Source organism: Melanotaenia boesemani, chromosome 23, assembly GCF_017639745.1.
Source record: "Melanotaenia boesemani isolate fMelBoe1 chromosome 23, fMelBoe1.pri, whole genome shotgun sequence".
NCBI classification, from domain to species: Eukaryota; Metazoa; Chordata; class Actinopteri; order Atheriniformes; family Melanotaeniidae; genus Melanotaenia; species Melanotaenia boesemani.
In genome coordinates, this window is record NC_055704.1 from 25448187 (window position 1) to 25457777 (window position 9591).

Here is a 9591-nt window from a genome sequence, read left to right on the forward strand (position 1 = left end):
TAAATGAAGCAAAGCAACACAGTGATAAATATCCACCTGTCCTAACTTTCTGGCAAAAGCAATTGAGTAAATCTCACAGTTACTCTGGGTCCCCACAAGAACACCAAGGAACGTGTAGATCAACAGGAAATTCTGGGTCTGCAAGACATGATTTCAGTACAAATGTCACAATCACATCAAAAGAATTCAGACAACGAGCTGCAACGTATTCACTGCACCATGAAAACAGAAAAGTTCAGCAGTTTGTGTTTGGTTCATGATCTGGGGCTTCAACTGTTCAGAACCAATGTGATTTAAATTAAGGCCACGTCCACACAGAGACAAGCTGAAGTGTACTTGCTGACGTTTGGGTGTTTCATTCAGTGTTTTGGGAACCCATTAACACAACCTTTGCACCATTTCATTAATGAAACATGTCTGAGTGCAGATGATTCATCTTTATTTTGAAAAAAAAAACCCAGTAAGGCTCTATGTTGATAATTACCTTAACTTTAGTTTTATCAAAGGAAAGTCAGTCAGAATGCATCATTTATGGTGAGGAGAATCGAATGAAATCATAAATCCAAGCATGGTTTCAACACAGGGCAGGAAGGGGGTCCACAGCTCTTTGGTAGTTGCATGAACCACTGCACTAAACAAAAGTCTTTATGAAGTAATTTACTCATTTTCCAGGGCTTTGCATACACAGCAAGATGAGGACAGGAGAGAAAATATTTTAAATGAACTTATTCAAGCAAGGGACAGAGAAACCTTTAGGCTGGACTGATTTCTCTCAGGATGAGGGAAACGATGTGGCTGCTGGGCTGCTTGTGCAGGCATCCTCAGCCTTTCCTCTGAGCCTCCCGCTGCCTCCCTCCCTGCAGGGAAAGAGCTGGGTTCATCTTCATTTCATACACGACGGAGTCTCAACAGTCTTTACTGATTGCTACTCAGAGGCTGCATCTCTGCCTCATCTTCCCTTTCTTGTTGGACATAACACTGAGTTGGTTGACAGACAGACTTTTTTAGTGTTTGTGAATGCTTCAGCATTAGTTTAATCAACTCTTGAAGAAGTTGTTTTTTTTTTTTAATTTTGGTGTCTTTTTAACTTTAATACCTTTAAAATCTTATTTGATGTTTTGCTGAGGGGGTACAAGTGTGTAATCAAATTAATGCAGACTAACTGATGCACAGCAAAAGTAGGACATGCTTTTCACAAAAGGAATATTATTGGGCTCCTGGTACAAACAGCTCTGTTTACCAAGCCCCCTCAGCAGGTTATGTCTGGGTCTTTGAATTAGTAAGAAGTTATACATAAATTAATATTATACACTTAAATAAATAAAAACAAACTTTCATAAATTTGGGGGACACAAAGGAAAAAAATAAACTGAAAGACAACAAAACAGAAATAATAAAAAGCTTTCTAGGGCAGAATGACAAATAATTTCTTCACATTTCACATTTAAAAAAAACTATATTTTTTTATTAAAAACAGATTAAACTGGGTACCAAATTATTCTGCATGCTGTTTTTTTCATTTCTCCTAAATAAATAAATCTTTTTTTCTTTTTTACTTTTTTAATTCTCAAAATATGTCAAAAATGAAATTTTATTGAACAAAACTACCAATAGAGGGGTCTGTTTATATGTCAAAGACAGGTGGTGTAGTAGCGTTGCTGTCAGAGAGGGAATATGTACCTCGAGCTCCTCTGTGTCACCCTGCAACCATTTTACCTTCCACAGGAGTTCATCAACATATTTGTGTTCATGTTTTATGTTCCACCAGGTGGAAGTGTCACCAGAGCAGCCAGCCTGTCCATCCCAACTTCAGAATAAACCTGACGCGCCCCTGCTCATCCTCGGTGATTTAAACCACTGCAGCTTGAACAATGTGTTCAGTGCAACACAAGGAACAACGGAACACTTGATAAGTGCTACGGGAACATTAAAGATGCTTTTACTGCCAGAGTTAGACCTCCACTAAGCAATTCAGATCACAATGTAATCCAGCTACTCCCCACCTACACATCAGTCTTTAAGTCCGGCAAACCTGAAGTTCACTCTGTCAAAATCATATCATGTAGGAGATAAATCAACAAGTTCCACATTAACGGGAAGCTATGATGTCGTGATGTAGGCGATCACTGCGTCATTGCAGGTGTTAGTTATACAAAAATGCCAAAAGTTCAGCTTCACTACAAAGTGATAAAAAGCATTTTAATGAACTCAGCTTCAGACAAGATCTAAAACAAATTACTGGATAGTTTCTAAAACCAGATGTTTTATTTTCTTAGTTTGCTATTACCCATTATAGATAAGCATGCCCTCTTTAGGAGATATAAGGTCAATGGTGGGGATAATCCTGGTTCTCAGAAGAACTGACTGACCTGATTCATGAAATAAATTATTACTGGACAAGAAATTCAAACTCTGATGCACTGGGCCACTTTTAGCTGTCTAAAAAATAAATGTCCTGCCTTAGTTAAGAAGATCCAGCAACGGCTTCTTCATTCGTTAAACTTGGAAGTCCATGGAAAGTTTCTGCCTGGATCTCATTGAGGAGACCAGAATTTTCTCCTAAGGTTGCTGTTTGAAGGTCTACTGGCCCAGATACAGTTTTATGCAGAACTGCAGCCTGATGGGGAGGTTCACCAGCAGCTTCAGATACCTGCTGCTGCTCTCTGAGTACCATGCATTTCCTGACAGTCTTTCCTTGACCTGCCTTTGCCTGAATAGAAACAATCAGCAGACATGTTGCTTTCAAGTTCACCTACTTTAACCCTTTAAGCCCGAGGGTTTTTGGAGGTGTGGTTTGCCTAAACAGACCTAACCAAATTAAATCAACAATAACTCTGTGATTTTTAGGTCAATATACATAACCTTGCTCTCAATGGATAGGTAAGACCCTATGGAATATAAATCCAGTGTCAGAAACATTGTGAATGTTCATATGTCTGTGCAAATTGTCATAAACCACAGGTAAAAAAAAATATCCTCGGCAATTTTTTTGTTTTTTTTTGTACACAGATGAAAACATCATGATAGAAACCATTCTGTGCATAAAGATACCACTGCATGGATTCAGCAACTCCTTGACTACAACTGTACAAAGTTTCATGAAAACAGAACAAAGTTCATAGCTTTTATGCAGGTTTTAGTGTGGATAGAACCAGGCGGACTCTCCATTTGGCCACTTTGAAACCCAAACTGTGCCAAATTGTGCTGTGTCTGTATTTTCTCCAGAGCTTCTAACACGGTGTATTTGGTTTTTTGTAATTTCTTGGACATGTTTATGGCTTTTATCCTTCGTTCTAAATGGATAAAAAGTCAAAATGAAGCAAAGAAATGAAAGCTGTTTGATATTCGCTCTTTCCGGTGCGCCCACGTGCGTAACTGCAGCAAAATGGCAACGATGCTCCTTTGTTTACACGCAAGCATTTATACCTGATGGATAAAGTGTCATTCATGTGTAAGATATCGTTGGAAAGCTCGTAAGATGTAGAATTTGACCAAACTTTATTTAACTGCCAAAACCCACAACAAGACAACAAAATGGCTGTGAATGAGAGCACATGACGTGTTAGCGCATGACGCAGTTTCAGCATTATAAATTACTACGCTGTGAGTTTTGGTCGAAGAAACGTGTGGATAGAGTGAAAATGACCACAAAAAGGTAAGGAAATAAAACATATCGCTGTTTGTGAGAGTATCTTTGGGGTTTGGTGTATTTGGTGATAAACATGCTGTCTGATAAGGCTGCTGTGATATGGGACGGTTAGCTTTGTGTTTGTTTTGAGACTGACGTGAGGTGCTTGGTGAATATCTTTTTATGCTTGGTATCATATGAAAGTTCAGCTTTTCTAGTTTCATTTGACACCCACCATGTTGGGGTGGAGTGAACGGATCACGCGTTGTGTTGCATTTTGTTCCGGTTTTACTGGTTATGGTGGCGCTGTTGTTTGTTGCATACGTATGTTAAAGTTATTAAACAAATTCTTTGTTGACTTAATGCACTTGGAGAGTTGATTTAGTGGCGTTAGGTTTTCTTCTTTAAGACACATTATAAATAAAATATCCTTATATCACTAAAGTAACTTTTTTTACACACATGAACTTGTGTTTACACCTGTTGGACCCACCGGTGGGTCCGTCGGGCTTAACAGGTTTTAATCCTGCAGCAGGAACTTGGTGTGAACGTGATTTTTTGCTGGATAACAGCTTCAAAACACAGAAATACAGTCACATGACACCAAATTCATTAAAAATGATGCATTGTCTTTATCCATCAACATTCTAACTGGTAAACTGTATTTTTATGACTAGAACATGTTGTATATGCACCAAAACTACAGTGAAAGGTGATATGATATGAGGCCAATGTGGAGACCAGAACATGTTTTCCTGCCACGATCCAGCAGGTTTTCAATGTATTCCTGTTTCAACACACCTGAACCTAATAAAATGGATCTAACAGCTTATCAGGTTCTGCACAATTACTCCTTAATCTGAGTCAGTTGTGTTGGAGCAGGAACACATGGAGAACTGCTGGTTCGCAGCCCTCATAGGACTGACTTTAGCAGCCCTCTGATCAACTATAACAGTAGAAACAAGAAGAAAAAACTAAAGAAAAAAAACTTTTAGTTTGCATAATGAGAAAATGGACAGTTTATTTCTCAGTTTTCACATATTTCTGAAATTACAAGAAACCTTGTTATCATTTGAATTATTATTGATCAACCAAATAAATAAAAAAGTTAATTTCTGTGTGATTCCAAATATTACAAAGCTCTCAAAGTGCAAAGTTTTATACAAAAGTAACTTACTGTATAAAACTTTGCACTTTGAGAGAATTTATTTTATTACTTTAATTCAACTGCGTTATGCAACCCCCAAACTCCCGCAATCACCATTTTTCATGTACTAATTTTACATTGATTGAACTGAAGTTCAGCCATTTATTCAACCTTTTGCACCCCAAACTGCATATGACTTAAAATTAGTATTTATATCAACTAGATTAAAATAAAGTTATATCTACTACATATATTTTATTAAATCCAATATTAGATTTTACAGGGCAAAATAGGGTTACACCTGCAGAAGCAGGAAAATGCAAACAGCTCGGATCAAACCAGAATATTTCATTTATACCAGCGGGTTACTGTTAATGAAAGATGCTTATTAAATGACAGCGAGAGACAAACACACAAGCAGAGCAACACTTGTCGCTGTGATCATGACTCGTACATGAATTAGATTTCGGTCAGGAGTAATGAGCTTGTGTTTTCAGGTCGTTATCTTAACCACGTTCAGTGAAGATGCTCCAGAGAGGGAAGTCGTCACGATGCAAGCCAGCGGCGCCACGATACACTGAGCCAGCAGCTGTGTGCCCATCAAGGTAATAAAAAGCCCTGGCACTTGAGAAGGCTGGTAATTTCTTTTTTTTATTTGCACAAGTTTGTGTCACTTTGAGCCAGAAAATTCTGATAAGCTGCCCAATGCAGAAAATGTATAATGAGTCTTTGTTTTTGTTTCCTTTCTGCTTTGGGGGCTTACTGCATCACAAGGTGTTGTGTGTTGGTGTTTCTGTAAGAAATGGATCCACAAACTTTTATAGAGTTCACAGACCCTGGAAAAGTTGGTGAACCTTGAAACTATGTGTTTCTGTCTGGAAAGAGGACATTTTGGAAAAAGAAGAAAAAACAATAAATAAATAAAAACCAAGGCAGATGGAGCAAAGAGACCTAAAAAAGCAGTGGAAATTAGGAAAGTGTGAGAGACTCAGGACAAAGACAAACATTTAATCATGATAACAATGAGATCAGGATCATTTTTCTCCTGCTCCACACAGGCTGTAAATCAGTGGTAGTTCTTGTTCTGGCCATTATGGGGGTTTCTACCGGCGGTATCAGAACCACAGTTTCTGGACCCTCATTTTTAACACCACTTTGACAATTCTTATGTCATTTCTATGCATTTTAACCCGTTAAGGCCCGACCCATGAAAAAATGGTAAGAAAAGTCCAATTTTTTAAATATGAGGTCTTTATTTGGCCCTGTAACAAAATATAACAAAAAAAAAAATGAAAATTTTATTGGGGGGGATATCTACCATTTATTAACGTTTGATAGTTTAAAAATATTATAATGTGGTTTTCTGCTTCTGGGTTTCTATTAGGGGATAGAAGACAAGTATCACATTATGTTCAACAGGATTTTGAGCAAAGTTTATACCATAAATTGAAGCAAAATGTCTCAGAAACTGTATATAACACATATGTCACGTTGGGCTCTTATAGATTAACTTTTACTGTCATTTCACATTATTAACATGTCCAAATCATTAGGGTTATGGAAAAAGTAGAGTTGTCTTTATTAAGTAAACAGGTATGCTCAGGTTAAATGCTGTCAAACGTCACAGCCCACTTACGCTCCATGTGTGCTTTAGATTAGATTAGATTAAACTTTATTGATCCCATGGACGGGGAAATTCACTTATTACAGCAGCAAAGCAGAAAAAAAAAAAAAAAAAACCTTGGCATGGTTGTTATGCAATACAACAACTTGAGAGCAGTGCAGAGTTCAGAGTTCACCTCTGAGGTCCAATACAGTATCTGTTAGTAAGAGTATCAGTATCTCTGTCCATATGGCCAGGTGAGCAGGGACGGACCAGACATATGGCTTATCAGGCCTTCTCCCGGTGGTCTGATGTGGTTTTTAGGCCGACATGGTTTATTTATTGGTTTGACGGCTCCATAAAATCCATAAAAAGTTTAAGCACTTTCCCCTCTCACTGCTTTCCTGTCATTCATTCATCCAAAGTGTCAGCACACAACTTTCTTTCTTGACCACCCAGTAAAGGCCCATTTATGTTCCCTTACGTATGTAACAGGTTCATTGTCATCCATCACTGTTCTTCATACTTTGCGTTTTTTACATTGCCGTGGTTATTATTATTAATCTTTATTTAACCAGGAAATGATCCATCGAGATTAAAAATCTCTTTTACAAGGATGTCTTGGCTGTCCAAGATGAAGCAGCAGTACAGACAAAATGTAGAGAGCAAACAAATGTAAAACATTTAACAGTTATGCAACAAAATCACCAATATATACAAACACTACAGGCATAAAATCTAAAGACATTATGATGGGTATCGAATACAAATAAGATCCTACACTGTTTAAAACTTTAAAAAGGGATGAGAGACCCCAGCCTCATCCTAGCCTGTACATCATTCCAAGACCAGGGCCTGAAAAAGGACAGAGTCCTCTTTCCTGACTCTGTCTGCACAAAAGGCACCTTGAACCTCAGCCAACTACCGGCTCTAAGAGTTTTGGAGAGGCAGAGGTTGAGTGGAGGGTGTGAGAGGGGCTGTATTCTTGACAGAGATTGCAGAAGTAAGTGGGGGCCAGATGGTGGAGAGCTTTTTATGTGAGAAGCAGGTTTTTGTGGTGAATGCACTATTGAACCAGGAGCCAGTGAGGTTGGATAAGAATAGGGATGATGTGGTCAGTGGATTCTGGTGTTGGTGATGATCCGGGCAGCTGAGTTCTTAATAATTTGCAGTCTTTTATTGAGTTTGGTGGAGTCCAGTGAGGAGAGAGTTTTACCGTAGTCGATGCAGGAAATGACAAATGAATGTACCAGGATTTCAGAGCTGGATTTGGGACAGTGATGGAGTCTGGAGATGTGTCAGAGGTGGAAGAAGGCAGTCTGGTGACGTTTTGAATGTGAGGTGCAAATGAAGCCGATGTGCACAAGGTTCCTAACTTGAGGGGAGAAGGAAACAAGGAATCTGTCGATGGTGATGGGTGGGGCGTGTTGTGATTTGGCGAGGGTGGATTTGGAGCTGATGAGCAGGACCTCGGTTTATATAACTTTAAGGGCAGTTCCTGTTGAGTTTTTTGCACAAAAGTAAGCACAAAGATTTACTAGTCATTATGGAGAATTTTGAATATTTTGTTAGATATTTACACAAGTCAAACAGTGTAATGGAAAGAACAGAAGAGTTTCTCATTTTTCATTCAAGTTGATGCAACTTATGCAAGTTAATGCAAAGTTTGGCTGATGTAATGTCACGTTAAGTTCAAACCATGCAAGCAGAAAATGTTTCAACTGGAACAAAAATCTCAATGTCACAGTTTGTGGAGGACTTGGACCCAATGCAGGCTGAAGAGGCAGGAAGTAGACGAGTGCGATAACAAAAGGTTTGATGGAAATAACTTGAGCAAACAGGGCAGAATTTACAAGGACAACACAACAGTAGGGAAACATCAACAATGAAACCAAGGCGTTTATACGATGACATGAACTAATTAGGAGCAGGTGAAGCAAATTTGCAAATGAACTTAGTTGTGACGGTGAACAGGAAGTGAACAGAACATGGAAGAGGAATATAAACAGGAAACCACACAGGATGAGACAATGAAAACTAATAGGACAGTAAAACAACAAGAATTTAACCAAAAACCCAGAGATTGGGACAGAGAGTGACCCTTAGACATTTTAACTCTGCTGTATGTGTGTAGCGAGGGAAGATGAGAAAGAAATGAAATTCCTGGTGAGCTTTTAGATTAACTGGAGTCAGAGCTGCTGAGATTTCAGGCAAACAAAGGCTGCAGCCATTTTAGAGTAAATATCACAGGGTAAAAATTCAGTTTGAAATAAGCACACCATGACATGTTTCTGGGTTTGTATGCTTGATTATTCTCAGGGACTCAGGCGAGAAGCCTCACTCCTCCCCTGCTGGCAGCATACAGGCAAAATATTCTTCAACATAAAGCAGCGTTTTCCTTGAGTTTATGGTGAAAAGAAAAAATGGGGTTATATTTTTCTCCATGTCCTTTCCAGGTCTTCACAGCACTTCATGCTAAATAAAACTTGATGATTTCTCAGTCATTTTTAAAGCCCAACACTGGAGGCTCTGCAATCTTTCTCTGGCAGACACCTTTGTCTCTTGTGGCTGCTTCCTCAACCTCAGCGGATGAAAACACTCCAGCACCTGCATGCTACAAAGCTGCAGTCCTGTGAGACACCACGAGGATGAATGAAAGATGGAGCGAGAACAAGACACAAGCTAAAGCCTGCAGATGAGCTCAGCTTCAAATCTGGGGGTGGTTTATTTCTGTATGTGCGATGGTTGACTTGTGTGTGAGGGGGGTTTAGGGAGGTGAATTGAGATGTTCTTCTTTGGCCCTAATATGGAAAGTTGTGCAAAACATCAGAACCTTTGGAGCAAAATGGCCAGAACCAGGACCAGACAGTGGCCTTCTACTGATTGTGTTGAACTCCTGTTGGAAATGACCAAGTGGCAGCTTCCTCCAACTTATTCTTTAGTTTAAGAGAAATAATGAAATAGCAAAAGAAGACAGGTCTTGCACTTAGTCATCTCCAAGTTTCTTATATCTCCAATTTCTATGTTCAGAAGGTCACTGGCCGGGTTCTTAAAGGTCCCATATTGTGTAAAATTTACTTTCTAAAGGTTTTCTAACAGTCATATGTGTCCTCATTACCAGTACATGAGGCCCACTTTTTAGCAAATGTGTGCTCAAACTGGAGAGTCTGAGATCTTTCCCTTTGTGAGGTCACAAATGACCACTGCCCTCGG